Below are 14225 nucleotides of genomic sequence, written 5' to 3'. Positions count from 1 at the left end.
TAGGGTTGTGGCGCTCATCTCGCTTTACTGGCCGAGGGAGCCAGTGTACAGCTTCCTGGTCATGTGGCCAGCATGACTAAGCCGCTTCTGGCGAACCAGAGCAGCGCACGGAAACGCTGTTTACCTTCCCACCAGAGCGGTACCTATTTATCTACCTGCACTTTGATGTACTTTCAAACTGCTAGGTTGGCAGGAACAGGGACTGAACAACGGGAGGAGAGGAGAGAAGAAGTAAACAATGCTTTAGGAGTATTAGCCCCAAATTCCCACAGACTTAGAAACATCCAGTGGGAGTAGCTACGTATTTACTTTTATTTCCCATTCCTATTTAAGCTTTAAGCATTTAAAATGATCTTTGACCCTCAACGCCTAATAAAAACCTAGGTGCTACCTATTTTTGTTCAATTCAGTTTGAGTCATGAGGTAAAATTAGTCCTTGTGGGGAATTCGTTATAAAATCAGTGGGGCTCAGCCTTCCCTCCCCCTCAGCAGAGCCTGGCCTAGTGCTTTCAAGCTCCCTTCCCTGAGATTTTGCACAGCAGCTACTTTGGATGCCACAAATCATTCTTTTTTTCTGCCCCTTCTCTCGTGGTCTCTCTCCCTTAGCGGGGAAATTCATTCATGCCGTGGCTTAAATTAAGTGTCTTTGTACCCTCATAAATTGGTGACGTGTGTAGCATGAGACAGAACAATGGGGGAGCGGTAGACAAGAGTCTCTGGATGGTTTCCACAGCGCTGTATTAAAACTCGCCACCAGTTCCAATCTTCCCACGCTGATTGCCAAGCATCAGGCACTTCCTCCGCATTGCGCACATAGCCAGAGAGAGGGAGAAGAACGGGGTAAAAATATGGCAGGCAGAAATCCAAGGGGGTTGGAGTCAAGCCTGGCATGCAGGGAAAGGCATAACTCACCTCACCTCCTCAATTCAATCTGTTCGCTTCCAACAGGAATGGGGGGAAAAGGAACCGTTTCCTAGTTGAGCGTGTGCTTCTTTTGGACTCAGAAGTTGCTCTCATTTATTGCGATGGAACTTGCTTTCAAGTAAGCATGCTTAGCATTGCAAGCAGCTGTGGTCTTAAGGCTTAAGCAAATGACTCGGAAGTTAAGTTGCAAGGAGAGATGTCTGGGACCGGGATAAAAAAACAATCTTTCAAGGAGAAGTCTATAATCTAGAACATTATACACACACACACACACACACACACACACACACATGCTAAAACAGTATTGCTCCTTGAGGCCTGGATCGTGCAGTTGGTTAGGGCCTGGTACTGATAACGCCAAGGTTGCAGATGTGATCCCCATATGGATATAACTGGATATCCCTGCACTGCAGGGGGTTAGATTACATGATCACCAGGGTCCCTTTCAACTCTACAGTTCTATGATTCTACTTAAGTGCGTGTGTTGGGAGGGGGGGAATGGCCAGGGGTGGGCATTTTAGGTGTCAGCTCCTTCATATTTTGTTTCTCATCCAAATGTTGCTCTGAGTAGCAATAATAGTGAACAGGAACCACAACAGAAGCACCTGAATGAAGAAATGAGGCTCATTTGCCAGAATCTTGCTGGGCTGTGTGTAACTATACCCAGACCTTGACCTGGAAGGTGCAAAGAAACTGGAAGCAAAAGTGGGAAGATGGAAAGTGAAGGAAGCACTCTTTGTTGTAAGCTACTTTCAACATGATTTTTGTGTGTGGAAAAGTGGCATACAAATTGAATGAATGAATGAACGACTCTTTCTGAGCAGTCTCCAAGAGACAGCCCCATGTAGACTGCACTACAGCAGCCTTGCTTAGGGTGTGTGTGTCATGGTGTCTATATCCCCATCTCAGCTTGTGAGTCAGCTGAACTTGTCTAAAGTCACCCACAGCAGCCAACTTGTCCATTAAGCTTGTGTGACCTTTCCCAAGTTCATTACTGAGTAAGAAGGGATAGGACTCTGGTGGCCAGGATCTTTATGATGACAAGTTTTTCCTACTTGGATGGTAGGTGGATGGTATCTTTAAATAGCCCCTTGTGATATTCCTGGTAGCGGGTCCCAATGAAGCTGAGCATAAAATGAGCCAAGTACTCTGCCTTTCTTCCCTGCCAGCAATTTCTGGATCTCAGATGCTTCCCACACCAACAGCAGCTGCAAGGAGAACTCTTCAACCTGCTCACACCAAGCCCCCTTTTCAACATGTTCCACCTACAGAAAGCTCCATTCCTCATCCCCTGTGTTGCCCCGTCACACATGTTGCTAAACTGTAACTTTGCTGCCCAGCGGTAGGAAATAGTTTGACATGTTTTCCAGTGTCACGTTGTTGCAGAAGCCAAATATCAGTGATCTGCTGTGATCTTTCTTTAAAGCTATTTAATGATATCCTACATTCTAGCAACTTGCTAGAATTCTCCAAGTGTGGCTCCTTATATAGGCGAAACAGCAACAATGGTGCAGAAAGAGGAAGATACCAGCAGACTTATGGGAAACCCCCTGGTCCCTTATGCTGATGGTAAGAGGATGTTAAATTCCTTGGTTCCCAATATAGGTTAGGTCCTGTAGTGATGTTCTCTTTCTTCTTTTCAGGGGTCTCATCACACTCAAGGTTCGGACACAGGTCAGTTGGACTCTTGTCTCTCTCGCCAACGTGCTAAAAGACTGGTGAGGAAAAAGGGACAATATCATCCTTCATTCATTCATCCCTCTGTGTGACAGGCTATATCAGTTCAATGGCAGAGGAAAAACATGAGAGAGCTTCCAAATTAGTCTATGTATCAGAGCCTGTCTAAGTGTTTGGAATGTGTATACCATGCGCATCTCTGCATTTACTCTCATTTATCTCCACATTTACACTCTCACGGTGATAACATTCTGCAGTGGACAGTGAGAAAGTTTTCCATTACATAGGTATGCATCCTTTGAGAAGTACATACAAAGGATTCTGACCTCAAAGATCCATGTGATGTTCTTCCTTCCCCTCTAGGAAGTTAGCGCTGTAACTTCTCTGTGACATGGCAAATATATTTTGTCCGAAAAACAGAATATCCAGCTTTTCTTTCTTTATTACAGTACGATACACAGTTAGATATGTTCGCTCTCCAATGGAAAATGTGGACAACTATCTAGATCATCTGCCCCTTCTCACACTACTACGACCATTTAGGCCTTTCTTCACTTAACGAAGAATTATTTATTACAGTGGTACCTCAGGTTACATACGCTTCAGGTTACATACGCTTCAGGTTACAGACTCCGCTAACCCAGAAATATTACCTCAGATTAAGAACTTTGCTTCAGGATGAGAACAGAAATTGTGCTCCGGCGGCACGGCGGCAGCAGGAGGCCCCATTAGCTAAAGTGGTCTTCAGGTTAAGAACAGTTTCAGGTTAAGTACGGACCTCTGGAACGAATTAAGTACTTAACCTGAGGTACCACTGTATACTCATTCTTCACTTTTTATGAAATGTCTCAAAGCAACTTTAAACAAAAACACCCCAAAACAACGTAAATAAAAACATTCATCCACCAACAATAATAAAAAGGGCAAACACAAAAAACAGGCCATAACTCATACCACATTATGATCTAAATTCAGAGCCAAAAGCCTGAGCATACAGCTAGAGAGGAAAGCTTAGATTAAAATCTTATAAAGAACACACACACACACACACACACACACACACACACACACTCGTAGATTTCACCAACTAAGTGATTCATATTACCAATTGTTGTATTAATGCTTTCATTCAGGCTTATGAAATGCAACTGTATGAAAACACTGGGGAAATATCAGTTTTAACAGTGGTTCTCAGTCCGGAACCATCTCATGGGGGGCTACTGCAGGCAACTGGACTTTAAATCAATCCCAGGGAAAACATAGCAAGTGGCCAGACTCCCTGGCACTTTGGAGAAAGAAGCTGGCAGTGCCTTCACCCCAACCTAGCAAGGGGAGCACAGGCTTCCCTCACAGGTCACCCTGCTGACAGACGATTGTTTTAAAAAGAGGGAAAGCAGACACAGAGACTGCAAAGTGTTAATAGCTGCTGGATTTATTCTGAGCCCTGAGCTGAGTGTCTGTGAGGGGAGTCAGAAAGGAATGCAGAGTCTCTTCCAAGCCAAGTTCTCGGTGGAGCATAGAATTGCAGCAGCAAAGGGGATAAGGCACTTGGACATCATCCAGTTACTATAAGTAGAAAACAATGTCAAGAGCAGGAGCTCATTAGATCTCTAGAGTTTCATGAGCTCAGCAACTTTTCGTGTGGCATGAGCTAAGAGTTCCTATCTCTGAAATTTACCCAACAGGTCTAAAACTTGAGGCTTAAGTGATGACAGCCTTCCCGATTCCTCATGGGTCAGACACACTGATATGAGTTCACTTCACTGATGCTGTCTTTCTCCCCTTCCTTGCAGTTATTTTACAAATGTGGAGTAAAACCAGGAGGCTTGGTTAGGCAACTGCCTCAAGCGGCTGTCTGGGGGACAGTTGGGAGGGGCTTATTATTACTATTATTAAAGGAAGCGGGTGGCGCTGTGACCTAAACCACTGAGCCTCTTGGGCTTGCCGATCAGAAAGTTGGTGGTTTGAATCTGCATGACGGAGTGAGCTCCTGTTGCTCTGTCCAAGCTCCTGCTAACCTAGCAGTTCGAGAGCACACCAGTGCAAGTAGATAAATAGGTACCGCTGCGGTGGGAAGGTAAACAGCATTTCTGTGCACTCTGGTTTCCGTCATGGTGTCCTGTTGTGCCAGAAGTGGTTCAGTCATGCTGGCCACATGACCCAGAAAGCTGTCTGTGGACAAACACGGCTCCCTCAGCCTGAAAAGCGAGATGAGCACTGCATCCCATAGTTGCCTTTGATTGGACTTAACCGTCCAGGGGTCCTTTACCTTTTCCGTAACTATTACTATTGCTATTACTATTTTATACTGCCCTTCATCTGTAGAGCTCATGGCAGTTCACAACATAAAATACAATATAACAACAGAAATTATCCATGATTTAGAGGAGACTTATACAGGGGCGTAGCAAGGGGTGTGTGGTAGGTGAGGCCTGTCCTGGGTGTCCCTACTGAGGAGGGGTGACAAAATGGTGGGCAGCACTCACCACGGGGCCTGCAGCGCACCTGAGGCACGAGTCTCTCCTGGGAGTGACGCGGTGGCTTGAGTGCCTGCAGGCTCCACACTGCCCCAAACAGTCCGCCCATTGCCTCCCCCTCAGCTGTAGGGCAGCTGAGTGGGAGGAGGCAGGCAGACTCCTCGGAGGCCCCGCAGTGCCCCCATGGGCAGCTGGCCCTGACCCAGGCGCCTGATTAACTTGCTCCGCTGCTGGACCTATATGGAATTAAGAGTTCCAACACTGCCCTCCTTCAGTGCACTAGACCCAATGATTCTTTGCTTAAGTCGTTGCTCAGAGTTTTACATCATTGCTACAGCTCCCCCTGTTGGGTTGTAAATTGCAATCCCTGTCTGCTAGTGGTGTCTGTTTTCTGCCCTTAATCAGGGAGCTCCATTTTCATGGCAAATTGACCATCTTAAGGATCCCACCATGAGCAGAGGGTGCGATGTCGTTTACCATCATTCAATTCATATAAGAGGCTGCCACATGCAGGAGAAAAGGTATCCCTCAACACCGAGCCTATATTTGGAACAAGGATATAGTGTGTTTGTGTGTGTGTATAAGAACCTTGCAAGGAAGTGATCGTACACATGATTTTTAAATAAAAGTGCATTGCAGCAGATTGCCATGGAGTTATGCGGCTCCTCAATTTGACAAACATTTCTTTGGTTCTTACCCTGTACATTTACAGTCTAATAATAAAAGAACTGAACAGACACGTGCCAGGGGCACAGCTCATTTGACTCCTCCAGTACATGCCACCAGAAAACACTATACTATGCTCACACCACAGAAACAGCCCACTGTTGAATGTTGCAAGACGGATATGTAAGCAGAAATGTTTAGGATGTTGGAGATTAGCCTATTCCTTGATAATGGGAGAAAGAAGATGTCCTATATTAATTCTGCAGTATTAAGTTGTGATCATTTGTAGCAGTTGCTCTATTGGGGAATTTGTTTGGTGCTTCAGTTTAGAGTGCAATATTTGCATACTATTAAAATATTCATACAAAAATATAAATTACATTCAGATGGGAGAAAATAGCACACATGTCCCTCTGCCCCTACAGTTTGTGTTTCATAAATCTACATTTGGGCACAGACCTTGCATGAATTGCTTCTTCTCCCACCACACGATTATCTCCAGAAATATCTCTGCAGTACATGGAATCTAATTACAGTTTTTGGCTGGCTTTACCCCCCCCCCCCCATATAATTAAATGTTAAATCTACGCACAGGCCTGCATGAGCAGAAATCGATACAAACAAAAAGCTCCATTTCATCTGCATCTTTGTATATAACTGGTCTTGGAAAACTTATTCACATAGAATTTACTTTTTTGCTTCTTTACACAGCTTGCGTCTTTTTCCAAAGAGATTTACAAACCTGCCTTTATGAAATCGAAGACTGACTTGACTGCAAGAATGGCACTCACTTCCCAAAGTCAATGTATAATTTATGGAGCAGGAGTGGGAGGATTATACCTGTTGCATTATTGTTGCCTTGTCCCCATTCTTCACCCACATACTCAACTAATTTGCCAAAATTATAAACTGCTAACGCTGGATCTAAAAACATTAGCGGAAGGAAGGAGGGGGGACGTCACCATTGCTACTATTTAGCCCCAGTGACAGAGGCTGAAACCACATATGATGTGCACTGCATTCTTTTGATTAAAAAAAATAAAAGGTGGCATTGGGAGGCTGAAATTGGGAGAGGAATGGTGGGGAGGAAGATGCTCCATTCTTTCCCCACTATCTGTTTCCCCCACCTTGAAATTGTCTTCCAGTTTCCCTCCTGTTGAGAATGTTTGCTCAGAGATCTTAGGTTGTGTTGCCCTTTGTTGTGAATACTATGAATGGATTTTATTCTGTTTCATTTATTTGCTATGGGTCTCTAAGGCTGTTATGGTAGTAAATGAGCTTTCCCTTGGCTTTGCCACTGTATGCCCCACTCCAAGAACTTTTATGGTGCAGTAGTACCTTGGTTCTCAAATGCCTTGGCTCTCAAACACCTTGGTTCTCAAATGCCTTGATTCCCAAACACCAAAAACCCAAAAGTAAGTGTTCCAATTTTCAAACGCTTTTTGGAAGCTGAACGTCCAATGCGGCTGTCGGCTATGGTTTCCAGAGTGCCTGCACCAATCAGAAGCTGCACCTTCGTTTTCAAACATTTCGGAAGTCAAATGGATTTCCAGAATGGATTAAGTCTGGTGCTTTTGTTTTTGCTATTTATTTTGCGTTTTTGTTTTTGAGGCTTTTTCGGTTAAATTTTTTTTTTGTGACTATGTGGAACCCTGTTCAGCTACTGATTGTGTGATTGCGGAAATGGATAAAAGCCTCCCATCCAAACATCGACTATCATCAGTGCAGGTAAGAAGAAATAATAATTTTAATTTTTATCATCTACAATACTGTTTTATTTACTTTATAGTATGGTACATTGATTATTGCTTTCATTTTATGGATCAATGGTCTCGTTAGATAGTAAAATACATGTTAAATTGCTGTTTTAGGGGTTGTTTTTAAAAGTCTGGAACAGATTAATTCATTTTGCATTACTTTCTTTTTTTAAAAAAATAATTTTTATTAAGTTTCCATTTACCAAATTAAACATATCATACCAATTAGTCCAAATTGTATCAATACACATCATAAAGTCCAAATGTTTTCCAAATTAAATTTTTTTGTGGGGGGTACCCATGCTTCGCGATCATCAGGAGTCCAATCATCCATATTTCTGCTGCTTTCATGTTTACAATGATGTTTTCAGTCCCATCTTCTCAACTCTTTGTCGTTACTCATTTTCCTTTTCAGTCACCTCCGAGTTCTCTCCACAAGTGGATTGAAAGAAACAGTCTTATTTATATCTCTGTGTGGGCTTTGTAATGCTCTCTCGTAGATCTCTCACAGAAATCCAATAGTCCAGGCTTTTGTTCGAGCAAACATTCGCCATCTTGTCACTCCGATGAAATACAGTCTAAATGTCCGCTCATTAACTTTCCAGACCCGCTGCATCATAATTAGTCTCTCCAGGAGGATAACAGCCCTTTCAAATTTATGATCCCAGCCTGATAACCGATCCACGGCTCTTCCTCCCTAAGACCATCTATCTTGCAGCAAAGGTCTGCCTGTCCATATTGGGTCACATTTCTTGCTGGGTCACAGAGAGCGCCTCCTTTCTTTCCAAATCTTTCACAAAACAAAACCTTTAATTCATGTTATTTTTTTCATTTTGCATTACTTTCTATGGGAGAGAGCGCCTTGGTTTTGGAATGCATTGGAACAGGCTTCCGGAATGGATTATGTTTGAGAACCAAGGTACCATGATATTTGCATAAAATTAATTCCCCCCTCAGTGTCTAGGTATCTTAAAGGTATGCATTTGTATTGTTGCAGTACATATCATTCTTGAATCGGTGCATAATTTATTATTATTATTATTATTATTATTATTATTATTATTATTATTATTATTATTATTATTAACAACAACAATAATATGCAGTCTGCAAGTTCTAGGTGTAAATGTGGCAAACTCTAGAAACTTGGGCTGTGCGCACTCTATAAAGCACATTTGCAACAGAGTCTTTCCCTCAAGGAATTCTGGGACCTGTAGTCCACCTCTCACAGAGTAATAATTATAAGCGACCCGTAACAAACTACAGTGCCTAGAATTCTTTGAGAGGGAAAACGTGTTTCTAATGTGCATTAGGGATTTAGAGAGCATACCCAGCCTAGTTTGCTCAGTAGGGGGATAGATTCAATTGGAGCAGGTGAGACATTATTATTATACAGAAGCCCCTAAAGCATCAATGAGATTGTTCTGAGAAGCAAGTGTGCAGATAATCTCCTGACACATTTCTGTGGCCTAACCACAGAACTTCCCTTACTCCCTTTAACAGGACTGCAATTACCTCCAAGAATGTGTTGTCGGCTGAACTGTGGTCAGAAGCTGTACAAGAGCCAGAAAGGCAAAAATGACAAAACAAAGGTTGACTCATCTTCTGTAGCTAAATTAGTCTGCCTTGCAGCTGACAACAAGCCTTGCGTCAAAGCGATCAGAGCTGCACAGATCGAGAAACAGAATCCATAGCAATCTGTGCAAAAAAAGTTTGCCTTGCTTTGGCGTAAGTGAAGAACAAACTATCACAGAATTACCTACGCTAAAGTTAAGAACAGCCACCTGACCACTGCCACACTAAAAACACCATCGTCTGCTATGAAAGTTGCTAATACATGAAGGAATGCTGAGGAGAAATTGACAATCCAATCCAAAATTCTTACCTCAAAGTTAGGCACAATGGGATTAATCATTTACTTCTGAGCAAACAAGCATTGGATTTTGATTAATGACCAGTACACAGTTCTTAAAACAGTATATCATAATGAGATTGGGGTTGGACTAAATGGGTTTTTGTGGTCCCTCCCCCAACCCAAAAATATTGTGACTCTGGTTGTAAAAAGAGACCAGAGTTACAAAATTTATTTTGGGGGCGGGGGGCAGGGAGGGACCACACACACACAGACACACACACAGACACACACACACACACAGAGAGAGAGAGAGAGAGAGAGAGAGAGAGAGAGAGAGAGGTTTTAAAAAGAGACAAAGCAGTTTATGTTGCCAGGTGTTTTGCCCTTGCAGTAAGTAAAGAGATGGCGAAGCACAGGTGATGTGTTGCTGCACATAGCTAGTAGCTGGATATTCTTTTGGAAGGGTGTATTTCTTTCCCCTCCCTTTCCTGGAGACAAAACCATCAAGGTTCTCTATGTAGAAGAGAATAAAGACCGGCAGTCCTGGATATGGAGTCTAAAATACAGGCACAGAGGCTTGCTTTCTGTCAGAAATCTTTCATGACTACCCTAGAAAACTAATGCAGGAGCAGAACATGTTGGAGCGTTAATCCTGAACCTTCCATTTTATGCTCAGTTGTGCAAAGCTTGTCTTACAGAAATGGTATCAGTCTCTTACAGTCGTACCTTGGATCCCGAACGCCTTGGTACTCGGATGTTTTGGCTCCCGAACGCTGCAAACCAGGAAGTGAGTGTTCCGGTTTGAGAACGTTCTTTGGAAGCCAAATGTCCTATGGGGCTTCCAATTGGCTGCAGGAGCTTCCTGCAGCCAATCGGAAGCCGTGCTTTTGTTTCCGAATGTTTTGGAAGTTGAACGGACCTCCAGAACGGATTCCATTCGACTTCCAAAGTACGACTGTACTTTGCTTCAAGTAGGTGGAGAAAGGAAGAGGCTGGGTCTCCTGAAACCTTAGAGACTGGGGTGTGAACAACAATATCAAGAAACACTAAGGGGTTGCAATAAAACAACAATCCACATTTTAGTCAAAAAGATACAAATTCATATGGGAATTATTTCCAAGTAAACATGTAGGAGATGGTGCTATAAGGCTACAATGCTAAACCCACTTACGAGGAAGTAAGGCCAGTTGAACACAGTGCTATTTCCACACATGGGATTGTACTGTCCATGTGCATTACAGCCAACATGGGTTTTACTTTCACCACGTGTGCTAACTTAAGGAAACGCTAATTTAAACCTCATGTATAAAATTGCCCTACTCCCCTCCCCCAGTGTTGCAGAATCTAAATTAAGCAACTGCCTCCTCACTGGAGGAGCTGTCACCTGTTTTAATGCCTTTAACAGCAGCTTGATTTGATGTTAGCAGGCAATGATTTGCATCTCTATGTAGTAAAAAGCTTGATTGGCTGATTTCTCCAGACCACGCATCTGTTAGAGGCCTAGAAAGGCATTTAAAATGGTTGGGCCTTCTTCTTTTTCTGGTTAGTTTACAAAACCTTTCTCTGTCATCAGCAGTGTATATGGAACCGGCTAGTGTTAGCTTGGTGTCTAAATACTTAGGAGGGATACAGTGTGTTATAATCGTGCTTAATTTACAGGAATGAATTATATCAACAATGCAGGTTGTTATGGTAGTAGGGAACAAACCTGTCTGCAGCTCCTTCTCGGTGCTTTCCCCCTGCAGTCTGCTTCTTTGCAGGTACAGTGGTACCTCAGGTTACCGGTACATACGCTTCAGGTTACAGACTCCACTAACCCAGAAATAGCAGCGGCAGCAGGAGGCCCCATTAGCTAAAGTGGTGCTTCGGGTTAAAAACAGTTTCAGCTTAAGAACGGACCTCCAGAACGAATTAAGTTATTAACCCGAAGTAGCACTGTATTGGAAATGGGAAAATGACTGTTTCCATGGGAGAAGAATGAGAAAATAAATTTAAGTGGGGAAAGCAATAGGGGGAAGTATGAAATGATAGAATGCGATTCAATGTAACTAGATAAAAAAAACCCCAGTGTTGTTGGGAAACTATGTATGCTGAACCCCTCAGCTAAACAGGTTAAAACCTTACCAACCCTGTTTGATCAGAGATGACAGTGGGACAAATAAAATATGGATGCAGAAGAAGACACACCTCTTTCAGACCACTTCCAGCTCTCTGAAATTATTGTGTGACTTCAGCCTAAGTACCACATTATGCCGTGACTATTATCTACTCAAATTCAGATGCTGCTGAGCTGGTGCTTCCTCTTCTGTGCCTTGGCTTTCTGTGTCTTATGAATATTTAGACTGTGAGGTCCTGGGAATGGGGATCTTTCCATGCTTTATCTCATAAAACAGCCTTGGAGCCACCTGCTCAAAGCCCTTGGAATACAACTGAATTTAAGTCAGAAAGAAGTAAAATATATATATAATAAATATGGAGTACCACTGAAGAAAAACAACAAAATTCTGTTGACACACTTTCACAGAGGATATAGCAGTCCAAAAGCATCTAGGTCACAGGTGTGGATGCGCAGATGAATTTATGTGCATGAGCTGTGTTAATGTGGTGTGGCTGTGAAAGCACGTTGCATGCAGCTTTGCTCCCTGGCATCACCTTTGGTTTGGATCCTGCCCCTTGCTAGCATGTAACACCCCACCTGACCCGCAAAGATTGCCCCAAAGCGATTGCGTCTCTCTTGCTAAAACAAGTTTTCTCAGCCTGCTTTATCATAATATTTTAAAGGACACTTTCATCATCTTTATTAAATTACCTTCATTTTAATAAGTACATCCACAGTAAGTAGGAACCCCACCCCAAAAGAAACTCAGTACTTAGCATTCCTCAAGACAAAGTTTCTATGGAATTTTGTTAATTCTTTTAATCCTTACAGTAACCGTGGAGGTTACCAAGATGCAAACAGCAGCTGGAATTTTGCTGGAACCATGTAGGTCTGCATCTACAGCTCAGAGGTCTTTTGATAAGTCTAGACACTGCCTTTCATTCCTCCCCCTCCCCAGAAACTTGAATGCAAAGAGAGTCAAATGGTGGGTGTCTCCAATACCTCCCCATTGCCTGAATTAAGCACACTAGCTGTCTGTTGGAGGCTTCTATATCTGCAAGTAAGATTTAACCTCTCTGAAGTTCTTGTTATTCTTTATAGCCCAGTAATTTCTGCTAAGACCCCTTCCTTTGCCTCTTTCTTATCTCCGGTGCTCTCTGGAATTATTTACTTTGGCAGGGTTTCCTCCCTGGATGGAATCGGGCTGCCAGGCATGAATAATTTTTTTAAAAAAAAATATTATGAACAGAGACTTTCAGCTCTTGTGCTTTGCCATTTTTCTGTGAGCTACTACAGATACTATTTCGGGGGCACAGAAACACAGCAGCCCTGAATTTCAAAACACCTCCTGCATTTAGCACTGGCAGATCTGTACTTTAAACATACCTGCATCATAAAAAAAATTAACCCTCACCCACTCCAGTTATCACTTTACAAGCGCCATGCGCAAAAATAAGTCAGGTTCAAACTGAGGTCAGCTGTCTACAGTTGCAGAGCTGGCAGCCCCTTATTTAAACCCCAGGGCTTACCACATGCCACAAAAAGAAGAGGATATTCATATAGGGATGGCCAGGTATGCAACTATATGCACGCAATGTGTAATTTTATGCTATTCAATTCTTTCTTTCTATTCATATAAACCAAGAATTTTATCATGATGCTTTTGACATTCTTGGGGTGCTCTGTGGAAAATAAGGAGCTGTTGAGGTAGTGGTAGACCTTAACTGGTCATGGAGTCCCTGGAGAATAAATGAACTTACATATATCCAGACCCAAACCTGTCTTCAGTACATATTCATGGGTGAACCTGAGGACTTGAATCCTGGGCAAAGTCTGGGAAAGCTTTTCCCTCCCCTCAGTATCTCATGGAGGTCAGTGAATTTCTAAACAAGAAGCCATATATTTGATATGATGGATGATCTGCATAGACTGTGCACACCTCAAATTTATTTTGCACCCAGCTTTTAAACAAGAAGAAAAGCCATCCTATAACCTGTCCAATACTTTTTTTTACAAGCGAGAGAGCAGTGTGGTTTCAACAGGGACTGCAGGCCTCTTGCCTGTGACAGCCAACAGACTGGAGATGGCTTTGCCTGTGGGAGAAGCAGCTGTGTGTGGAAACAACCTGAGAAGGCACTGAGGCGCATCATGATGGGGTGTGGGGCAAAGCCCGCAGAACAAAGGAATAAATCTGGCCACACTTGTTCAAGCAAGCGAGCGGCAACCTTGCTCAGTAGAGAAGGAGCCACCTCTCGCCAACTGAATGACGAAATGCTCTTGTAGGAAGAGCATGGATAACTTGCTTTTTGTCAGGCTGTTTCTTTAGGCATGGGAGGGAGTAATTACATCTCATTTTGAAGGAAGCAATTATCTCAGAGCCTATAAGAGAGTAAATGAAGGCTCAGCATCATTTCCAAGTAGGAGCCTGAACCTAGAATGCATTTGCCTAAAACATCTACATGGCTCTGTAGCTATGACATATCTGTCTATCTGTCTATCTATCTATCTATCTATCTATCTATCTATCTATCTATCTATCTCTATCTATCATCATTATCTATCTATCTATCTATCTATCTATCTATCTATCTATCTATCTATCATCTATCTATCATCATCTATCTGTCTATTTTAGGTACTTGACAATCCTTGTGGGATGACATAAACAGATAAAGGACTCCTGATGGGCCACTATATATGGCTGTAGAACTTTTTGTATGGAACGCTACCTGTTGCTGTAGCTCCTCTGAGGTAACAATGCTGTGTTCCCA

At 42.8% G+C, this 14225-nt stretch overlaps 1 protein-coding gene and 1 long non-coding RNA gene across 3 annotated transcripts in view; one reads left to right on the top strand and one right to left on the bottom strand.

The window, feature by feature from the left end:
• Positions 1 to 2339: 2339 nt before the first annotated feature.
• LOC310706882 lies at positions 2340 to 9349 on the bottom strand. 2 transcript variants are annotated; one of them, XR_014526215.1, is made up of 2 exons: positions 9017 to 9349; positions 2340 to 2639 (listed from the first exon to the last, which is right to left on the bottom strand). It is a non-coding gene; the product is annotated as an uncharacterized lncRNA (long non-coding RNA). The 2 variants fall into 2 exon arrangements; XR_014526216.1 differs by lacking the exon at positions 9017 to 9349 and adding an exon at positions 2915 to 3106.
• A 262-nt stretch (positions 9350 to 9611) lies between these two features.
• Positions 9612 to 14225, top strand: part of ANKRD1 (ankyrin repeat domain 1) — a 190615-nt gene continuing 186001 nt past the window's right edge. The window contains exon 1 of the mRNA XM_083503227.1: positions 9612 to 9681. The gene's annotated coding sequence lies outside the window, so the exon portion shown is untranslated. The remainder of the gene's footprint in view (positions 9682 to 14225) is intronic.

Source organism: Podarcis liolepis (assembly GCF_965112155.1).
Source record: "Podarcis liolepis genome assembly, chromosome: 5".
NCBI lineage: Eukaryota > Metazoa > Chordata > Lepidosauria > Squamata > Lacertidae > Podarcis > Podarcis liolepis.
This window is presented reverse-complemented; position numbering and strand designations above follow the sequence as displayed.